Here is a 23,810-nt window from a genome sequence, read left to right as displayed (position 1 = left end):
CAAAGAGAAATGGCGGTGGTGAGAGAGGTTGAACATGGACAGCTACAGCCGCTGCTGTGGGAGTTTAGTGAGGAAAATGTGTTAAAGACACACGGTGTGAAAATTTAAAAAAGAAATAAAATAAAGCAGTGTTTAGCAGACAGCCCCAACATTTGCACAGTAGCTTTACAGTACTTTAAAAACCTCACTCAAAATCACAAAAAAAAAAAGGTTTGAAAGTTTGGAGTGAGTGCTCTCTAAAATGGCTGCAATAATAGTGAACCATGCTGTTCAAATGGCCTTGGTTTGGTAAACAACTGTCCTGCATGTGGGCCAATTTGTCAAAACAACGCAGCCACTTCAGGCCTGGGGAAATTGCCATTTTGTCCATACAACTTATTCCAATTCACTCATGTTTCCATTTTGACACAAACGCACCTCAGCCCCAATCTACTTTACTTGAGGATTCCTGTCGAATGCCAAAAACGGTTGCTTAGCAACTAAATATTCACCCTGCAGAAATCTGCTAAATTATTATTTCTTTCCAAGTTTCACATTTTTGAGCGAGCGAGAGAGGGAAAAAAAAAAGGCATCTTTGTGATTTCAAGTTTACAAATCCCAGAGCTGCACGAGCAATGGTAGGTTCTTCAGATGAAATGCACAGAGGGAGACGGTTGCAGAGAGAATGTGAGGGATTTCAGGGTAGAAGTATGAATTACAACAATATTAATAAACACTAAAACCAACCAAATGTTTTAGTTGTAAACACAGCATTACAGATAATCTGCTGTGTATGGGATTATGTTAACACAACACAAATTAGACAGAGACCTTTGGGCTGAAAAACTTTTTGACCCATCAGAGGCACAAATCAGAATGTGCATGTAATGCTTCATCAACGCTTTCACACACACACAAACAAACACACACACTACTTGAATTTTTGAATCTATTTTAATAATAGGACATTTGACTTTTGATTTATTTACTAAAACTTAAAAGTGCTAAACAGCATTTAACAGATCACTCAACAAGCATAAATAATACAAACAGTATCATAACGGGTCTGCAGTGGAGTTGACAGTAACCACATTTCAATACTCACTTCATTTAACTTATCCTTTTGATAAAGCAGCCTACCTACTATCTCATTTAGCAAAGGTTTCATTTCAGTGTTCCTGATGCTTTCACAATATCATTTAGCCCTCAGCCAAGATGGCTTTTCCTCAGAATGCTTTGGTATCCATCTGCATTTCTCAATAACTAAACAACAGTTTCAAATTACAACTGACTTGTAGTGTTTGCGTCCAAATGCTCAAGCAGTGAACCCATTTTTCTCTGAGTGTGGCTGAGTGTGTGTCTTTAGATAGCTGGTAGTGTGGGCTGAACTTTGGACTCTCAGTAATATGTCTATTTATCCCAGGCAACAAAGGTCTGTGGTAAATACCGTTGGGTGGATACTCCTAATGCAGGCAGTCAACACTGCGGTAATGTATCATTGCCTAGTATTTGTCGATGTGAGCCAAGCCAATCCTTGGGATTGTATCAGGGCAGATCTGGGTATATGTTAACGGATCTGTATTGGCTAAAACACTGCAAATCAACTGTGATCCTTATTTATTGTTACAGCTCCACTGTGGTTCTTGGGGAACCTGGGGGCCTCTCCCTTCCTTGCTGTATAAAGCAGGGGTGAGATGGTGAGCTGAAGCAGAGAGGGAATCATATTTTATTTGACTTGACAACAATACCCTTTATCTATATGTGCAACAAAAATCAGCCAGTATTACAGATGATATGAACAATTTATCAAACGGTCTATGAACGAGTAGAACACACACTCTCAGTAATGTAACATTGTCCCTCCTTTCATGGCAGTCGACTCAGTAATCAATCATTTATGTAAGATTGCTCTCTTTAGTAAAATTATCTATAACCACATTTGAAATGTAAAGAACAGATTAAGTAAACACTAAATTAAATGGATTACAAAATAAAAAACATTGATTGATTTTTTTCCATGATGTCATGTCGCTATTTTATGATTGTCAAGAGAAAAACAAGACGGCTGCCCCAGTAAAGAACTGACCAGTTTAAAAATAAGGGGGCTTAAAACCATCGCCTCGGTTATTTTCTAAATTCATCCTATTTTCAGCAATCCCTATGCAGACACTAAGAACAACAAGGACTTGTCTCTACTCAGAAACTCACCATGACTTGTACAGTGCGAGTGCTAAGACAGTTTCCCTGATGGAATAGTCACGATTCAGAGCAATATATACTGAAAATCTCTCCGCCACACGTTCTGGAATTATATTATAATATTTGATGGATTCTACTGTATGTGGTAAAGGCAAGTATCAGATTAGACACAACCAATATTGAGGGACTGAGATCAGGATGTCAAAAAGCTTGACAGGAACATTCCTACTCATTCATTACTATATTGTGTTCTGTTGAGCCAATATTTACTTTAATAATTAGTAATGCAACTTCTAACAATATGCATAGTGTGGATAATATACAGAGCATAATCATAGCTCTTATGTATTTACGCTTCAAAAAGTCACAATTGCAGGTGTAAGGAAAGGTTTTCTTTTTAAATAACACAAGTTTAGGGTGACAGAAGAGAAGGAAACAAATTGCAAAATAGAAGGAAGAAACGAATTTGAACCAACTATGCAGAAATGACGCATAGCAGAACCCTGACGCTTGCAGCGGATACATTTGCACATTCACCATCATAACTATGCGCTCAGAGAAGTCTTGGAAAAGAGCACCAACACAGACAACTAGAGGGGCCTGTTCTTTTTTTTTTTTTTTTTATAATTAATGATGTTCTTCTGAAACCTAAATGAGTCTACTTATCTGATGGAGCCTCTATGTGTGGCTGCTTATTAGGATCATGCCATACTGATTCAAATGCCGAAATATGAAAATGACAAGTGAAAAAATTACTATGAGAGAGCAGGTTTGGAGCTAGGAAGCAGAAAAAGGCATCAAGACATGCTCACATCATCAGATTCTAGGCCTGAAGGCTCCATTCAAAGACATCCCTGCTGTTCCTCAGACCCTTGATAAACCACCTTCAGTGAGGTGCGGAAAAAAAAAAAGCCACACCAATCTGAGGCTGTCACCGAGGCCCACCTTGCGCATTTGCGCTTATGCAAATATTTATCTGAATTCACACTTGGTTTCATTTGACAACCCAGACTTGAATGACTCTGGATGCAAAAAGCTAATTACTCCTAAACCGAGCTGGAATAATGAACTCGTTAGCATGCTCAGCCTCCTGGAATCCATTACCCCACTCGGCGCTGCACTCCTGATGGAGCAAAACCTGATCCGTTTCCATTCCCAACTGCTCAAAGGGACAAACTCTGAGGAAAGATTTGACTCAAACAGTCATGTTGGTTGTGACAAGTTCAGCAGCACACGCACACACACACACACACACACACACACACCCTCTCATCTAATGAGACTGACTGGTCTTATCCCTGCTTCCTATGGTCTCATGTGATTACACACACAGGCTCTTCGGGGAAAAACTTGATCTGAGGAAACCAGAGGAAGGCAGAGCCACACAATCTTCACTGGTACATGTTACTTAGCCCCGTGATAGAATGTGAGTGCACGGCAGTTTCCAACTAGCAAACGGCTTGATGACGGCTATTAATATCAATGTCACTAATTACACAACTTTTTTACTAAATAGACAGAAGATAGCGATGTGACTGGCTTCAGAACCATTTTTGCAAGATGTAAGTGCTCTCAAAGGAAAATCACACTTGCCTAAAAGGACAAATCCTGCATAATTTGTGGGTTTGCTCATATTTAACAATTTCTGTCAGTGAGAAATTAGGATATTTTATCTCTCTCTCTTGGTCTCACTATTTAAAATGCTTTGATTTTTGTTGGGGTTGGGGACTACAAAAATTAAAACCAATTGGAATATTTTTAAATCTGCTTTGCCAAATCATAAATACCAAAATCACTGTAACTTAATTCCTAGTATCATAGAAAATGACAACTTTAAAATGAAATAATCCATTTTGGAAAATTGCATCAGACTACAAACTACAAGCTGAAAAAGAGCTGAAATGAGGCAGGAAGAAGTCTCACACTTCTTCCCTTTTTCTGCTTCTGTCTTTTTACCAGAACGTGTATCCGTGGGCCCACCCCGTTTATATCAACAGACAAAGAGAGACATTGACCAACCGCAGTTTATAAAAGGGAACACTCAATTTTATATAGAATTTGGTGCTACAACAAACATCAAAAAACATCATCAAAAAAGATTGAAGTAGGTACTATACATCTTGTTAAACAGTACAGGAAAACAGTAAAAAGGCCTGAAACTGTTAGACTGGAATTGTCCTATAAAAACTGATCCTGGCCTTCATTGCCTGTATACAGCAGGCCGCCTGCCGAGCATCCCATGCACTCGATCTCGGTCCTGTCTTCCCTACCAGCTGGGTCAAGGACAGATCAGGGACAACACATCTCCACTCAGCATTTGTGCCTTTTTTATCTAAGGAAAATGCTCACATGCACTTTCCTGTTTGTCCAGCGTTTCAGCCAATCACAACACCAAACAGATTCACAATCAATACACACCCTGCTGATTACATGTCAGATGGCTATTTGGCAGGTAAACATTTGAATGAAAGTACAAACAGACACAGGACTGTGACAGACACTGCTTTGTGGCTTGCCAAGTCTGTCACATAGCAGATACTGTAGATTCATGATACATTCGGCCACAATAAAGCTCTGCCAGTTCCTTGAAAACACTGATATTTATCTAATACTGGGCTTTTCTAATGTAAGCAGTTTGCGACTGCAAACTAATTCTATCGTTGCACCCTCACTGACTCCCTCTGGATACAAGCATTGGCTGAAAGCCCAATATCTGTAAAATATCACACAGCCTACCAGTATAATTCAGCACCTGGAAGTCAGAAAGCTTTATTAGGATTGTAGTGTATCTGGTGACAGCTTAAAAATCTTCAGGACTGGAGCGTTTAATGGAAACAGCAAGGCAGCATGTGGGTTAAGGTAATGGCTTTGCATGTTGAGCAGAAGTGGCGCTAAGCTCAGGCTATCAGAGAGTCATCGACAAAGCAGGGCCGCCGCTCCATCTCTCTCGTACTCAGACTCACTAGCCCCATATCTCCAACTCTCCTTTTTCACTCCCCTCTAAGCACCCATCAATTGAGGCAGTGAAGCCATCAGTGCCCACGCTTAGTCCCCCTGTCTCATTGCTTGGATAGTCATGTGTGTGTATGTGTGTGTGTGTGTGTGTGGGAGAGAGAGAGAGCGAGAGCGAGAGAGCATTAGTTTTTGAGGGTGCTTATGTGTGGAGACCCTTGATTGGACTCTACAGCAGAGGCTGGGGCTTTAATGAACACTGCCTGTCACAGTCCCAGTCCTCTTTGCAGATCTCTTACCCATCACTTTGGGCGATGGATCAGCAAGCCCTGATCTAAATGGGCTCTCTTTTACTTTTCTCTCCCCGCGGCCTGCTCAGCTGTCTTGGGATGACCAAGATCAGTGGAGGCATCTAATCCTCGCCTCTCACTGACCTCTGTGCCAGTCTCCTTTGTGTTGCAACCGCTCTCGTGATGTTCAAGTCAAAAGCAAGACAAAAGTGAAATGACTTAAAAACAGGGATCAGTCTCTAAAATTTGGACAAAAGTTGGGGGAACTGTACACCAAAACACAGCGCGGTAGTAAAAGATTGGCAGCGCTACTGTACGTACATGATTAAAAACAATGGGTTTCCTGAAGAAAGAAAGGGATGTACAAAAACACAACTTGATACAACAGTATGGGAAACATTTCCTGAAAGTGAACCCTGTAAACACGCCAACTATGAAACTTTCCAGACAATGACCTGCTTTATTCACACAGGGAAGCTGTTCAAGGCTGCACCTGTCACTGAAAAAGTTACAAAAAGGCTGCAACAATTTGGATCATTATTGTTGATGTGACTGTTTGCAACAGATTTACACTGACATAAAGTATGGACATTATCTGACCATGAAATAAAAAATCTAATAAATAAAAAAACCCTCCCTCCTTGATTCAGAAAACCACCTTGAACTACGTCCTGCTTGGATTGTGCAAAACAACAACACACACCCAAGAAGCACCCAGCCGCATAATGTCACCCTGCATAACATCCTTCCACTCCACATTAGGAAAGAGTGCTCATTATGAATATGCAAGGTTACAGTAGAAGCAGGCTTTTGTCCTTACTTCCATGTTTTATTTAATGAGCCCGGGGTAGGTTGGAATTGATTTGCATGTGCTTGTTATGGAATCGCATATTTCCACTGCTCATGCCCACACACTCCAAATGCAGGGACATTTTGATTCCATTTTTTTGCTTGGTTTGTCTGTCGGTTTACTCAAGCAGAAGGACCATGACTCAATTTTCAACCAGGGAGGATGCTGGGGATGTCATTTGTGTGCAATTTAGAATCAAAGACGAAGGTTCCGCAGTTTGAAGTGTATGTGCGCATGTTAGCATATGCATGCGTGTGATCTGAGGTGTGTTGTTTGAGGGGGAGAGTGTAGGGAAGCGGGGGCTCTCTTGTGAGGGAAGGCTCTGAAGGGAATAGTGCTGATGCAGTCGCTCTCGACGACAACAACCAGAGAATACCAAGTGAGCAGGCAGCAGGATACGAACTAAATGAAAAGGCCCAAAAATCTGTAGCCAGCTGAAATAGGTCTTTGATAACACAAAAAAGAAAAGCATATGAAACTCCCTTGTCTCCTTCCCCTTCTAATCTGGAAATGGCATGGATAAAAATGTGGCTCCTACCATACTTAGCAATTAATAACCCCCAGGGCGGAAATGTGTCCCACTTTGATGATGTCAGTGCTTTGAGGAGTGAGGGACAGGTCACTGCTACCGTCACGGACATCAGAGGCCCTTAGCGTTGCAGCGAGATGTCAGTCCAGCTAGCGCCATCGTCGTGTGATGAGGCCTGGACAGACGGGCACAGGGGCCAAATGTGACAAGGCAAGCAGAAACTAGGATGATTCAACCCTGCAGTAGGGATGGAGGCAGGCAGAGAGAGACAGAAATGCGAGGAGGAGGAGGAGGGGAAGAAGGAGGGGGAGGGGGGGACGATACGCTGAGCACATGGTGAAGACAAGATTGAAAGGGAGGGGAACAGAAAGAAGAGGAGGAGAGGGCAGCGGGAGAGATGATCATGATAGGGACAACAAATGGGGAGTGTATATATACAGTAGAGAGGAATTCACCAGAGTGGTGAAAGGAGGAATGTATTATTAGAGAACGGCACGGAGTGAATGAGGCACGTTAATGAAAAGGGGCACTGCTGAGCACAGAGAACGAACGGGAATACGGCTTTTAAATAGCTGAACCTCACAGAAATAATGACTGAAAGGCGCGATGAGGAGAATAGAATCAAAAGATGAACAAGTGGCCTCAATCAAAGTTGGAAAAATGAAGTCAGCATCCAGTCAAAGAGACGATATTATGACCACAAATGGTGAGACTGAGGATAAATACTCCACCTTCCACCCTCTTCACACCCACATCTACCCGTGAGCAAAGCACACACTGTCCAATATGCTCCAGCGTAGCAGCTCTGTACTGTAGCACAAGGAGAAAACAGAGCTCCCGCAGAGCTCCCCAAGCACATTCAAGAGTAATTGTGAAACAGGGCACAGCAGAACAAGAGTGCACATCCTCTGCTGCAAACTTTCACTGAATTATTTAATAAGCAGTGAATTAAAAAATAAAAGTCTGCGTTTCCATCTTCTGTCACGGACTGATCCAAAGCAAAGCAAAGTCATTTAATCTATAGACTCTTAGTAAAAGCTTTTTCATTTGCTCTTGTGAAATAAATAGTGTCTTGTGCAGAAACTGCTCGGGATGCTGCTCTTTAATTTATGCCGAAGAAAATTCCCTGTTTTGGGTTTAAAATACATTTCCAAAAACTAGAGCTAATATATTTGATGAATCAATCAACAGGATGATCATTTTAAAAAGCACAAAATTGATTCAATTATAAGGTCTGAGACAATCAGTGTTTGCCATGTGTATTATATTTGGTTCATATTAAAAGCATTGTTGAAGTTATAATCTCTTCTCCCAGCACCTTAAATGCAAGCAAAGCTGTGCACGAATTCCCTACTCTGTAATCACTGCAGGATTAATGCTAATGAGTAATTTTGTACAAGACATCTTTTACTTCATTTGTAATTGCGTAGTTTGTAACAAGGAGCAGAAGCTGTGGGTGGGGGTTGGAAGGATGTAGGGAGAGTCATGTTGGCAAAAGCCGTGGTACTGATACCATGGCCATCTGGAAGGCTGGTGGGAGCTGGACCTGACAGAGAGAGCAGACTGCCAGTGTTTGTATGGTAATTTCATACAACTAGAGATGGGCAATATTGCCAAAACCTTAAAATCGATTCATCCAGTTTTCTGTATGATTCATGATTTTCTGTCATTAAGTGCATTATTAATTAAAACTATAGGCTATTCATTAGTAACTGGGGCCATATGTGCAATATCGATGAAAAAAGTAATGCTTAACCAAAGCAACTAGATTTTGAGCTCTGAACGCTGTCAAAACAAACGAGACCTACACTCTGTCTTGTCCTTGAATCCCTCTAACGAAGACTTCAATGTAATCGGGGTGTTACTTTCTGTGAGGATTCTGCCATTTCCATATTTCTAAGGTTACGTGACTACATTTCTTTAGAGTTATCTTCTTGTATTCCCTCGCTGCAGCCACTGTTGCCAGTCAACAAGCTGGAGTAAAGCTTACATATGGGCAGGCATCTTCCATTACTTTCCTAATTCCAGAGAACTGTTGGTGCTGGGGTTTGAGTGACAGAAGAGGAGGCGCCAATCTCAATTTTGTGATTTAGGCAATTTTCACATTTAAATTAATCTAATTAATTCAATATATCACCCAGCCATAACTAAAACACTACAGTGGCTTCAGAAAGTATTAAGCCCTGTTTGTACTGTGTCAGAACAAAACCCAGAGACCTGAGTGATAAAAAAGCAATAAAGTATAGATCACGGTAAACCTATAAAACCATTTTAAAAGCTTTGATTGATCCCACGAGCACAGTCCATTTCACAGTGGTAGCTGAGTGGAATAAGTTTAGGCCTTGGTCAGTTACCAAGAATCCAGTGGTCCCTGTAACAGAGCTACAACAGTCTCCTGCAGAAATTTGTAAACCTGACAGGACAACGACCAAATATATGAGGATCCTTATGAGCTGGATGTGGCTAGATGAATAACAGCCTTGCTATGAAAGCCACCTTAGAGTTTGCAAAATGGCTTTTAAAGAACTCCGAGAGGGAAATATTCGGCTATATTTTCCAGCTTCCATGAGCTGTGTTATGTTTCTATTTTTGTGCCACTACACTTGCATGGACTAAACCAGGGGTGGGGATCTCATGCTCCTCTTGGGTTGCAGCATTGCTTGTTTTCCAATTACCCCTGTATACACACTGCTCCTTTAGATTTTGATTGAATGAACACGCCTGATCCAGGTAATGTGCAGGGATAGTTGGAAAAGAAGGAAGGCTGCGGCCCCCATAACCATGGGCTCCTCATGCCTGGACTAAATAAACAATGCCATGCTGCAGCATACATCTGTATGCTCTGCTGTGTCTGAGTGCTTCTACTTCAGGCAAGTTTAACTTAGCTGTAATTATACCACGCCTTAAGCCTGGTTAGAGCATGTCTGATACAGTCTGGGTCCATTGCTTTTTGCAGAGTGGTCTACATAGTAGGTCAATGCACAAACTAACACACTCACATACAAAACGGCCCAGTATGCATACAAACACACAGTAAGGCCCTTTGGCTACATAACCACTTTCCTTGCTTTCAATATAATATATGTTGTTTTTTTGCTGGATCCGTGCGAGCCTTCAGGATTACCCTGATGCAGTCGAGCGTAGCCCTGCACTGGACACACACTCTGTCAACGGCAGTAAGCAAGCAGAGTGCAGCACTGCCAGAAATATGGAGCAACAAATCTATACCTCTTACAGAAAGGGAGTGTGTGAAGAGGGGTACATAGCTACAGTATATGATTTGAGCGGTCGGGGTCAGGAACCAGGTGAGCACAGCATTTTTTCGGACGATTTTGATCCATTGCAGAGAATACTGGGACAAAGCACTGGGTGTCACCTAGGAAAAGGAGTGGAAAAAAAGCCCAAAAAGCACAAAGAACAAGGGAAAACTGTCAGGAAGCATAAAGCAAACAGAGACGGCCTTTACTGCAGGAGATGAGGGCAGATAAGAGAACATCAGAGGGAGAGTCTGTTTTATCAGTATGCAACTAGAAACCAGGAAAAACGCACTGCCTCCAGGGAGTGGGGTGGAGAATATGGAGAGTAAGAACTGATGTAAAATTGTATTATAAATCATGTAGTGCAGCATTAAAAGAATATTAAACAATATATTGTGACTTATTGCGAGACTGTATTACTTGATAAATACCTGTGTGCCAATTCTACTGGGAAAATAAAAGTACGGGACTGTACAATATTACATAATGGAAACAAAGGGAAAATAGATGGATCGCTAATTCTTGCCTCTTTACTCTATATGTATATTACGGTCTTCAGCTCAGGGAAGTTTGGGGTGGGGAGTTTGGGATTCAATAGCGGGAAACTACGGCCATTGTTTTAATTAACAGCTTAATTATCAGGCAGCTAATAGCTTGGTAACTATAATGGGCTAATAACTTAACAAGAAAGATCAATCATCTGATGTCATATTGTAAAGCTGCAGAAATTTAGGCTGCACGCATGTATGCAGTGTGTGTATGTGTGCAAGAGGAGCAGCCATTCCTGAGATCGGTTTTCCATTTGATTTTTGTTAATCCAACCTAGTCTTAGCTCTTAGTTGCACATATTTTGAGGTTATTTTCTGTCGGCTGATGATGAGGATGTTTGACACTCTGGCATGTTCACAAAGTAGCTGTTAACAGCTTGTAGAGTGCAGGTCAAATGTCAACAATAAAAGAAGGAGGAAAAAGGAAAAACAAATTCCATGGAGTCACTATAACAGACAGAAAGACTATAAAATTATTTTTGTAGTCTTGTTTCACAAAGATGTGCAGTCATTTTAAGATCACCTTATGTACAGTGGATTCATTCATTTGAACTATTTGAAGTGTGTGTGTGTGTGTGTGTGTGTGGGCATGAGCCCAATGAGGCAGAGAGGCTGCCAGTAGCCTTTGAGGAAGAAGCATGTGTCCAGCATCCACCACTGTTATGCTGGGTCACAGATGTCACCTGCTCCATGCAGCCTGCCTTGCACCACTTGCCCCCTCCCACCATCATTTTCCAACTTGTAAACAGCCCCACACTGGAGGCAAACACAAGCAGCCCACAGTATTGTTAATTATTTGAATACCATCATATTGTTTTGTTTGAAAACTAAGATTCAAACATGCGTCACACAATGATCACAAGAGCCTACGACAGTCCCCAAGATTAAATAAGAGAAATGTTATCTAGAGCTTGTGGCTATGTTGTGTTGCCAAGGCCTTGTCAAGTACTGATACAGCAAGTTAAACTGATTTAAACACTGCTGGCTGGTGGGTTGGTACCCTTTAACACAGCAAATCAGTCTGGGAAAAAGCCAGGCAAAGGATAACTACTGAGATAATGTCAGCCACAGGAAAAAGTGTGAAACCACCATTCCACAAAATATATGAAATACGTGGCAAAGGAGTCGGCGTATGTGTTTGTGTGGGAAGAGCATATAGACTCTGCTAATCTTTCAAAAGGAGCTCGCTTGTAATGGTGTGGTCATCTTTTTGAGAGGGCCTGAAATTCCTTTTTGCACGCCTCACCACTTGTTTGCTTGAGAAGCTGAGAATGTTTTGCCACGGGAATCCGTGGAGATTGTTGATGTGTGCATCTATCTCTCGTACACACATTAAACGTGACCACCCACACATCACTGACATTTTTTTTCAGAGCATCTTTAAATTACCACGCGTATTAGTGAGGCACTGCCAGGACCCCTTTTTATTATTCCTCTTAATCTTGTGTGTTTATGGGGTCATTGAATGCCCCTACTCCCCACTACGCCCTTTCTCTCCCCTCCACTCCGTCGTCTCTTTGCTCTCCAGCTCCCCTCTCCTCTCTGCCCGCAGAAACAGACGAGTGGTTACCTCCAGTCTCCCGTGGGAGCCCCTACTGTGCCGTGCCGATAGATCAGGGTAGGACAGCATGGTGCACTCCCGCTACACGCCTGCCTCCTCTCGCTGCTCTTGCCACTAACCAAACCCACTTGCTACCAACTGTGACTTGTTTCTCATAAAACCAGCCAGGCAGTTCCGTGTGCCAGTTAAACTGTGTTTACAAAGCTGCATGTTCACAATATTAATTAATATGGAGCACTTTGAATTTTTTATGTTACACTTTTATGATTTCAGATAGGGATCAGGCCTCCTCGTGCTTTAAAGTTCTTGTGAGATCATTAAACAGGGTCTGAAATCCCCTCACATACACATCTTTGTGGAGTCAGAATTAGAGGGACTGAACTGAACAATATTGAGGTTTCAAAAATGACAATCAGCGGCTAGTCAGATGTGTGGTGGTGAGAATGTACCTTCACTTGATTGACATTTCAGAACAAAGTAACCTACTGGTAAAGGAGATCAACAGCTTTTGGCTTGTCCCTCCAGTGGTCACGAGAGCAGAATATGTTCCACACATTGATTTGGCATGAGTTTTTACACTAGATGCCCTTCCTGCCGCAACCCTCCCATTTTACAGGGCTTGTGATCGGCATCAAGGTAGCCCTTGGTGGCTGGGTGGGGCCACACCTGGTGGGGTGGGAATCGTTTCAGCGGCCCTCTGCATCCCCCCATTGAGCCACCAGGCCCCACGTAAATGAAACCGTTTGGTACAGATCATGCTCAACAATCCTCTAGGACAAGGTTGGCAAAGGTTTTACCTGGTTTTAGATAGAAAATGACAGCCTTGCCCACATGGAACCTAGGTATAACTGTCACTGTGATGACGTTCCGTCAATAGAAATGGGTAGTTAACGGTGAACTGCACCTTAGGTTAAACTCTACCGCTCAGCTTCAAAAAAAAAAAAGTAGGATTCATAGTGAAACGGCGAAAATCATGATTTTCTGGTTTTGCCTGTATGAAAGATCCAAGGGCACAAATGGAGTTCATTCAAGTACCAAAGCAGCAGCATGAGCGCAATGTGGGGGCCTGGTGGGCGCTAGCAGCCCATGCTTCTAATCCCAGTTAAGACAAGCCCGGCAGGCGAGCCGACACAAAGGAGCTTGGTCCAGTGTTAGTGGAATTAAACAAAAGCCTCTCCTCTGTTGTTATGCTAATCCACAAGACAATGATTATCTGCAGGGCAACGTTGCCACGGTGATAAACATGGCTCAAGAGTGCCTCAATTAGGGCGCCAATTGCCAGAGGAGAGCAAAGACTGAGTGAGGAGGATGATGCCGCTGTGAAGATAGGAAGAGACACAGAGCGGAAGGCATTTTGTTATTTCATTCAAGTGGAGGGGTCAGGTTTCAAACAGAAGGCTAAGCTCACAGAAGAAACTTGACCCTCAGAGTTTGACCCTGGCCAGGCCTGACCCTCTCCATGCTGTAAAGACATCCCCACTCACTGGGACAAGTGCTTCAGTAGTGAACATGCAATTATCTCTCAAACCCAGACAGGGTATGCTATTCTACAACAACTCTAGAATAACGCGATGACTCTCAATAACACGATGTGGAGTAAGTGTGCCATACGAGGTAACGTTGTGCCTCATTCATCTCCTAACCAATACAGCAGTTCAGGTGGTTGCGCTGTTTCAGTTTTTGTTTAAACATCAAGAGTTGGAGGACAACCATAACACTGGATTCATCTAAAATAATCCTTCATTTACCTCACAAATCAAAGTGAAGAGGCAAAGCCCTCACCGGGTCTTTAAAGCTCCTCACTGAGCTGATGTGCCAACTTCAATTCTTTGCTGTTGTCACAAGATCAAAGAAAAGTTAAAAAATAGGCTAGAGGAGGCTGTTTTCTGTTTCTGGAACGGTCTGTCACACAGCTATTTTACAGATGCATATTTGAAAAGCTGGTAGTGTAGCTGGAATCACACAAATGTCTCCATGATCCTCGTCAAAACTAGCTCTGGGCCACCAGCAGACAGACTGAATACATCCCATTGGTTCAGAGTACCACCATCCTGTCTATTTAGTCCTCTGTTACACTTTTCTCTTGTAAGGAATATTTCATAAATTTTTGGCACTTGCTTTCTCTGCTCACCTCTCCTCACCTTTCCCACAACTCCAACAGAATAATAGGCCTTGGACTGCTGTGTCATCTCATTGAGTCCTATTAGGGGCTCTTATATCTGACTGGCATGTTGTTATTGCCCTCCTAGACCACAGCTAAAACTGAGGAATGGGTCTGCCAAGCAGGCCCTTTAAAATCCCTTCTGCATTGATGGAACTGGCAAGGAGAAGCACGAGGGTTGTATTAGAGGGTGGTACCAGGGCAACGTGAAAAAAGAGGAATGGGAGGAAGTGAGGCTGTGTGCTGCATAACGATAGTGGATACAAATGGTCTCATGCTGGTTTGCCAAGTGCCAGTAGGTGAATGCCAGTGCTGCTGCCCTAACAAATACTGAAAGAGGACTGAAGGGTGTCAACATGCTTGCAGAGTTAAACGGCTCCTTAACAGAAATGTGCTGATATGATAAAGCAAAAGTGGTCTATAGAAGTGATTTAGAGCCAAGCACAGCTGGGGTTTAAAGGTAAAGTGCTTTCTTTCTCATTATGCATACAAGGTGTACAATGAAATCGTGTCAGATGGTCAGACATAAATCAAAAACTATCGTTCTGCTCCTTAAACTTCCAACATCTTTAGGCTCAGACTTATAAATATAGAAAACCGCTGAACTATACATAACATGCGTCTGATTATAGCGACAATGACATACAAACTTTCACTGTATCAGTCACTAGGTTTTGCTGAGATGAAATCCTGTAGGTGAATACTAGGTTGAAACAAAAATTAGAGTACTTTACTTTGGGGTTGCGGATTTGCAAACTGCACTCAACAGCAGATATAAAAACAGGAAGATGTGTGTTTCTTGCACGTTATTTGTAAAGCGATTGTTCTGAGAGAGCTGAGAGGCCAGGCCATGTGACAAAGATAATAAGACTTACACACAGCTTAATTTATCCTCAACATAATGGTTACTGTTTACAGAAAAATACACAGGCTTTTCCTTTCTGCAATTATTTATTTTAGATGTGATATGGAACTGAAAAATCGATGTGTCCCTGTTTGATGGAAAACCCCTGGCAGCCAATGAGGCCTGTGCTGTCTTGAGAATACATGCTGCTTTTTACAAGACCTGCACATTACTTATAGGAACTGACACTATACCCTACAAACACCCACTGTCTGCACTGTATATGGGCTCATATTAATACTGCAATATCTATAATGCAAAGCTTGCAGCATGCGCATTATGAATTCATTATATAACCCAATCAATATCTGAAAGATTTGGAATGAGACTTTTCTGGCACACAGAACTCCTTCATGTCTAGAAATGCCATTAAGCAATAAGAGATTGAACATCAGTGAGAGGTCCGATGGGAGATATACATTTCCACAAAGGCAATGATCCTGGACATGTTGCAAAGTAGGTTTATTAAGGTGATATGACCCACAATCTTCTTTTCAAATGCACTTAAACTGCAAAATATGTCAAAATAATGCTGATAAACATTTTGTGGACCCCTCTCCTCTTTCGTTGCTTGAGTAAAATGCACAGGAACAAATTAATCAGTCAGTTCATTTTGAAGATGTGTAGTCTGTTCAACACCTCTAATGTACTCAAATGACTTTTAAACACAGAACCAAAGTCCTGCAATAGGCAATTAATGTCCCAAAAACACATTATATAAAAAACCAATATCTGCTACGTTATGATAAAACTAATTTTAATCTGTAACACAAAACTTTAAATGTTAGGTTTAAGGACTGCGATGCATGTTGATAATTACAAATGAACATACCTCTTAAAGTTATGTGTTTAAAGTTCTAGTCCCACTTTGTAAATTACTACCCTGAGTCTCTGCTGATGGCCTCAATTTAAATCTGCCTTAGCCCTGAAGGAGAGTTGTGAGAAAAGAAAGAATAAAAAAAATAATCCACCCTCAGATACTCCAGCTTGTTGAAAGTCATCAATAAGTGATGAACAATGCATTCCAGGAGTTATTCTGTGTTCTGTTATTCGGTTATAATTACTATTTTGTTGTGCCCACTTTCCTTCAGCGTTCCTCGTCTAATTCGACTTCAGTTAGTGATTTCCTATGCTTCCCAGAGTGCTTTTCAACAACCCCCTGAGAAAAGGCCTGACAAGCTCAATGGAATGAGATTTTTTATTCTTTTGTGGCTCATAGACCTATATGAAGGGGGAAAAAAAGATCGTGAGAATACCAGAGCTTTTTGTTCAGTGAAGAGCATCTGCACTTAGAACAAAAAACATCAGGCTACTTATAAAAGAAACGACTATCACAGCGTGGTTAACAATGTGTCATAGCAAATGTAATAACTGTGAGTTAGAGTTCAAAAATATTGTTGTTTTTTTTTTGTTTTTCTGAGGTGTGAATAGAAAACCTTATATGTCTTGTCAAATACTGTAAATTATGAAACCACACCCTATATATTTGGTCAGTTTGGCAGAAAGTAGGAAAATACCAAGTAATTAAACTGCCACTAATTTCTAGCAATTGTAAGGTGAATGTTTGCACAAAGGCAATGTTAAATACGAACACACACATGAATCAAGTATTTGAATGACGTTTTGTTTCCACAGCACTTGTAGGCCAGGTTACAGAGTCATGCAATGAAAATCCAATCAGGTCAATCCTCTACGTACTCTCACAATCCTCTCAGCAGCCACCCAGTGCCACCAACCATCAGTAACACACATTGCACATGCCACACATACTTAACAATGAACTCTTTCATAAATATGGAAATGGACACATGCACATTAACCACCTCAACAACTGCAACCTTGGCACAGACACGGGGGGGGGGGGGGGGGGAGCTACCAGTGGAAAAACAACACTGAAGTCCTTCAAGCTACAATGGCTACACTATGCAGCTGACCCTACTTTCTAAACCCCCAATAGAGCTCACGGATGAATCTAACTTTTGGGGGTCAATAGTGTGATAAAAAAAATCCACAGCACCCCCCTTACCATGGCAAACAAACCCTCCAGGAAGCAGGACTGGCACCAGTGGTGTAAAAAGACCCCTGCCTGTGAAAAAGATAATGTAGGCCTTTCATTGTGATCCAGGTCCCACTTCCTAGGAGCCTGGGTTTTGAAACCTCTCTGGACCTGTGCTGGGGTCACACGCAGGCCAGATCCTGTACTGGCCAGTAGTGGCTCAGATACCACAGGCTAAATGGAGTCCATTCAAAAAAGCACATGTGTGTGGACAGAGGTGGAGTGGCTGCTGGGAATTTGGGCTTCCTGTTGCAAACAGAAGAATATCCACAACCCCCCTTGTGCAGAGGCAGGCCTGTCACACAACTGTTCTACCCAAGTGTGGGAAATGCACCCATTCTGTCAGATGAGCTCATAGTCTTATTATTTTATACTCTATGTGTGGGTCTTTGTGGGCTTACACATTCTGTGTTCTGGCTGCAGAGTGAATTTGGGCTATTGTCACTGTGACTCTAATGGCCGGCATCTGGCTCTCTGGCTAAATTTTTGTAGTTTTTGGGGTGAAGGGAGTGAGGGGTGGTGAGGTGGTGAGGTGGGTAATCTGGCTGAATGTGCCTCAAGCTGTGCAGCTGTTCTAATTACTACCTCTCTCTTCTCTCCTAATTTCCTATCCGCATCCATCTAGCTCTTCTACATTCCAAATATCTGTCCCTTCTATAAGCGGATGCCAGTAGTGTGGGTTTGTACTTTCAGGAGACAGCTCTTTAAAAAGTGAAGCATGTTTAGATCCTGTTTTATGTTAGACACTTTGTGATCATAAGGCCCAGGCAAGAATGTTTAGCAGCATCCCTGAATGTCCTCCGTGCCTGCTCTGATCCTGGCCTGAGCGCTGGACTCAAGAGGGGCTGACAAGGCTGTTTGATGGGTCACGGGCACTGAGCATCAGGGAATATGTGGAAAGGTGGGAGGTTGGCAGGGGGGGAGGGGCTGTTTGTGTCCCACACTGAGTCTTTTAGCAACTTCTGATGAGCTAAAAATTCTCAGTGTGTGTCATACCCATGTGAATCCAGTTCCTCATGCAGAGGAGGCACCGCAAACTTCACTGCATTCTTTTTTCTTAATGCTAAGTGTTCACAGAGACAGTGACAAACTAGAATAAATACAGAGACACATACTTTGGATTTTACAGATCTTAAAATCTGTCTGAAGAAAGACATTGCTATCTCCGTGAAGCGGGAAAAATATCTGGTTTGTAGCAACATTTCAAGCAAACTATTGTCTTTAATTAGTATCACAAGTGTCTTTAATTGTATAATCAGTCATTCAGCAAACTGAAATAGAGAAAAGTACTCAAGTTTAGCCGTGTTCATATAACTGAAAAGAAAAAAAGGGGAAGGAGAGAATTTAAGCGCTGCATGTGGATAGGAACATGCCTATTTCTGGATGGCTCCAATGAGCTGAGAAGAAATGTCATAAGTCCCACTTCCCAGCTCAGACTGCTGCAGCAATAACTCCCCAAGATACAGCAAATGCAAAGCCACATAAGTGAGGGTGCACATGCACACAAATACACATCCCAGCTGATGTGAGTACACTGCAGGCTGGTCAGCCTCTCTGCAGGGCCAAACAGAGCTGGGGCAGTGCACTCTTTGAGGGGGGAAGTCCAGGTCAGGATCTCTGACTGGTCACAAAAATGGGGACAGAGCACACTCAGAGCTACCCCTCAACCCACATCCAAAACAAATTTAACATCCTCCCAAACTACCCCAGACAGCTGTGGCTAAAACATTATGCAATCTGGATCCAGTACAACACAAATCTAATCTGATGCCACATGGCCATGGGGCCAAGCTCCTATTGTGCCCGTCTGACTCAATTGCTTTTCAGAACTCCCTTTCTTCCACCCTGTCTTTACACATTCGGCTGAGTAAGACAGGTAGACAAGCAGCAAGACATTTAGACAGGCAGACAGCAGGGCAGGCCTGCTGGGGGCTTTTCTTTTTCTGCTGCTAGAGAATGCTATCAGCGTGGATCGGGCTAACCTGCTCGAGCTGAGCCTCAGCAGCCTTACGGCCCGGCCTGCTTTTCTCCATGGAAACCTGTCCCACAGTAGCCCTGTGATTGGCTCACATGATCACTAGACAGACACTCTGTCTTACAATACAGATAATAATGGCCCTCCAGCAGGATGAGAGCAGGAGAAGTGTGAGGGTAGAGAGGCTTTTTTCTACACATTTTGCCCTTTAGAAAGGCTGCAGTCTCCAACCTTACAAGAAATTAGGGACTGCAGGTGTGTTGTTGCACATGACATGCAGTTCGTTAGCTCTATACATTTCACAGTGCATCACTAGGATTCTCTGCATAGTCCTTAACATTTTACAGGTTAATGATTTTTTTTTTTTTTTAATCTCTTTACTGGTGTCCATAAAAGCCTCGTGACCAAAGGAAACAGAAAACAGACACCAAACATTTATGTTTAACGTGATGAATGGCAGCCAAATACCAACACTGAACATACAGTGACTGTTCAATCGACCACATGTATAAGCAGCTATTCTTTATCTTTCTCCTCCTGACAGGCCAAGTCTTTTACAATAAGTTGCAGAAATGGGTGAGTGTCGGCGTATCCACATTTAATCATTTCAGTCTTTTCCTTCCTCAAAGCAGGAAGAACAAAAGCAAAAGCATCTTTTCAGTGGCTTCTGCTCTATTTACCGTACGATGTCTGGAATTTGAGAACAGAAATACCCTGCACAGAGATTAACAATACCAACAAAACAATGCTACCAGATGAGCCTTCCTCTTTTGGTAGCATTGTTGCTGCAGCTCGCAACAAGCACTGCCATGTCTTGCATAGCCTCTTCGCTTCAATGTTTTTTGTGTTTGTAGTATGAGGCCCCAAACTGGGAACATTTCTTCAAAATGTGTTGTTTGTTTCCGCCATAGCTCTATTCAGCTCTCTCTTCTCATCCGTTTGACATTTTTTGAAGAAAAAAAATAAAAATAAAGGATATATCTGGAACAACAGGGTGCAAAAAGGGGATGTATACACAGCAACACTGAAGCCAATATCAAGCATTATACACGCACTGTACACTGAGCCAAAACACTGTGATGCTTGAAATTAGAATGGCTTTTCATGCAAACAGAGGTGCTTGCTGTGCAGGTGACAGGCTGGCATTGCAGACAGAATTGAAATGAAAAACAAATCCAAATGCTATTTTAAATAAGACTCCACTTGGCAGTGGCTTGCTGTGCTAAAACAAACAGAGAAATGGTGCCCGCCACGTGACGGAAATGTGCAGTGTTAAATACAGATAAAACTACAAAATGAGTCACCGCCCATTTTCGCTCACTGCACCAGGTCTAACCTCTTTGGCCGAGCAACACTGATATGTTTAATGACCTCATTAGTCAAAAAATGAAGACAGACAGTGGCATGAGGCATGAAAGGTGGAAGCACAAAGGGCAGACAGAGGGAGGGAGGGAGGGATGCAAAGGAAGAGCAAAGAGAAAATAGATCAGCTGAAGTGTGTGTGTGTGTGTGACTCTAGAGAGCACAGACTGCTGTATTATAGATGCTGTATCATGTTTTACAGTAGGTACATGGCAGCAAATGCAACAACTGTCCACTGCAATCAACTCAACAAGCTGAAAATAAGACAATCTGTAAAACAATTCTGTAAAAACCTGCCAAGAAATATTGCAAGGGTAAGTGTTATCACTATTTGATTTAAGTGCTTCGTCAAAAATATTGCGCAGCCCGGAATGAGACGGTCTAATGCAATTATTTGCACACTGGCCGATCTAAGTGGGTCCACCCATAGCTTTGCCTATTCATTCTAAAAACGGTGAGGCCCAGCTCAAAGCAAATTGTTGCCAAAGCATGAGTCACTTTGCTTTATGCAAAATAATTGCCGCCTGACAGTTTAAAGCAGTTCAAATTTAAAGAGATGTCTATCTGGAGCAGCCCTGCCCCCGCCACTGGAATCCAAGACAGAGCTCCCCCCGCCATGACACAGACTGCTCTCACTGCAATATAGATATATGACTGTTTACTTATTCATAAGTGGATAAGGGCTAATACCTCAATCTGCTTCCAGTTACCTAGCCTGACTTTATTAGATAGCATTAATGATGCATTAGTTGTCCATAGGTGTTAACTTTCTCCCCTGTCAGCAACTACAATTCATATGCATATTGGCTTGCAAATGGATCGAAACGCGGGAGATAATTGTGGCACCACACAACACTAGGAGCTAATAATTTATTGTGAGACAATATGCTGTCGTAGAGAGAAAAATCAAAGTGTGCCTCACGGAATTTAAATGTCTTGTTATATCAGCTTGAACTTGGTCGACTACTGTTCAGCAAAAACACACACTTATTTTCCAAAAGCACAATATGATTAAAACAACATTACACTGTTACATTAAAGCAGTATTACACCCATCCATCCATCCAGACTGAGAGTTTGCAGCATAAGCTCCACATTCAACACAAGCCATCTGCTGGTTCCTCTACATCACTAAGAAGGTACACCTCCTCTAACGGGTGTCCCTGCTGGGGATTGAACCTGTGGACTTACCAGTACTGACACCAGACTTTGGCAGCTGAGCTATACTGAGCTCAGACCCACAAAAACCCCTTTGCTTGTTATGCGGGTGCTGCCATCTATATTATCATCATCTTTGTAAAGTGGGATGGGTGGCATCCCACTGCCGGCTCCCTCTGACTCTCCCTGCTGTGCTGAAAGCAGGGACTGAGCTGAGCCCCCCTTTTTTATTATTATTTTTTTTTTATTTCATAACCACATGTCACAGGGCCTCATTACGCATCCACCCCTCCTCCAGACACTGAAAACAAACGCACGCTTGGCTGTAGGAATTATTACAAAGCAATTCGTGTTACTGAGCAGCAGCGAGAGAAGCACAGACAGCTGCTTTCTCTGCTCTCCACAGGAAGAGATGCTGAAGGATACACAGCGATGTCCAACATCCCGCATGCGTGTTTTTTGTGCGTTGTGTGTGCAACATAAGGGTGGAGGTCAAATCCGCTTCACTCTCCTTCTTAAACACTGTGAATCCTTACATGCCCACGGCAAACAGCTAACTTAGCTTGTGGCTACACGCTTCTAGCACTGTTGATGCCTTTAGCCTGTATGGCCGACGCCAAATTAAACCACTTCAACAGCCTTTCATTCACACAGAACAGTCCAGGTAACGCTGGGACTCCAAAGACGTCCCAGGCCAACAACTGTCCCTGTGCGTACGCGCACACACTGGAACCCGAATTGTTGTGGACATGCGATTCTCTGCGCGAAATAGCAACAAAGCAGGACGCTGGGGACTTTAGGGTGCGCACCATGTGTACAGATGGACGGACCATCCATCTGGGGCGGAAGACACATGCTCCAGAAACGGCGCCGTATAACGGGAGCAGATGCTACCTAACCTGACCGCTATTTGCTCACCGCGATCGCAGCAGCGATGCAGGCAACAGGCCGGGATGTAGCGCGCGGGGAGGTGGGGGGGGGGTGTTGGGGGAGAGAAATCTACGGGCTGAGCACTGCCTCCGTAGCTCGTGCAGTTCCGCCATGCACAAGGCTTATGATCACCTACCTCGACATGTTACACTGGCTTCCAGTGGCATCCGAGCGGGGCTGCGGAGGCTGGGTCTGACGCAGTGGGCAGCCAGATTGTGTTGCTCCAAAAAAAAAAAAAAAAAAAAACTGAGTAGAAATGCTGCGGCGGAAACAGGAACTGTGGGAGCTGGGGTCTCTGAATAAGGCAGTCGATTCTGCTCTGTGCCGATCTGGTGGACGGCCGGTGTCAACAGCGAAGCAGAGAGAGAAACTCAACATCCTGTCACGGTCTTTCAAAATAATAGCATGTCGTTGCTAAATACAGTAACTTATTGTAACATGTCCGGCATTAATCTAGAGCAGAGGTTCTCAATTCCGGTCCTCAAGGACCCCCCACTCACCCCCCACTCACCGGGTTTCCCAACCATCTCTAGCCTACCCACTGCTGATTACCTGTGTACAGTCAATTAGAAGCTGGAAAACATTAATTTGTTTAACAGAGCACGAGTCTTTGAGAAGCCCTGAGCTAGTGTACTGTTCATTGTACATATAGTTACATTATGAAATTCATTATGTATTGGTAATAATTGTAACTATATTAATTATTGCTTTTAATTAATGCCACAAATACAGACACACAAAATAGATAAGTTAGTGTAGTCATTAAGTCTGATTTTCATATTCATGTTAATGAAATGTACTAAGCATTTTCTTATATTGTCATTTGCTCATAGCTTCATGCAGGTAGTTATATGTTTATTTGCACCACTCTGACATCACGTTTTTTGTCTGTGTTATTCCCAGCTGTTGGCACAGAGGCAGCTCTGATGATATGTACATTTGTTTTGCACAGGGCACCTGGAAATGCCACGTGTCCTAAACACTGATTTATTTATCATCACTTTTTAATTGTCCACTCAAATAAGCTATTTCAGTTCCTTTCTGTGCGTTACGTTTGTAAACACTTTGAAATGTCCACTATAAAAGTGTCTATTTGAAC

At 42.7% G+C, this 23,810-nt stretch overlaps 1 protein-coding gene across 2 annotated transcripts in view; it reads right to left on the bottom strand.

Moving 5' to 3' along the window:
• Window positions 1-23,053, bottom strand: part of fut8b (fucosyltransferase 8b (alpha (1,6) fucosyltransferase)) — a 69,481-nt gene extending 46,428 nt beyond the window's left edge. Inside the window, exon 1 of one of the 2 annotated variants that reach the window (XM_067482181.1) lies at window positions 22,848-23,053. The gene's annotated coding sequence lies outside the window, so the exon portion shown is untranslated. Of the gene's footprint in view, window positions 1-6,808; window positions 6,937-22,847 lie in introns of those variants that run through there. The other variant, XM_067482182.1, reaches the window with a different exon arrangement.
• Window positions 23,054-23,810: the final 757 nt, after the last annotated feature.

The sequence above is a fragment of the Channa argus genome, chromosome 17, assembly GCF_033026475.1.
Source record: "Channa argus isolate prfri chromosome 17, Channa argus male v1.0, whole genome shotgun sequence".
Taxonomy (NCBI): Eukaryota; Metazoa; Chordata; class Actinopteri; order Anabantiformes; family Channidae; genus Channa; species Channa argus.
Note: the sequence above shows the minus strand (reverse complement) of the source record. Positions and strands in the feature narration are given on the sequence as shown.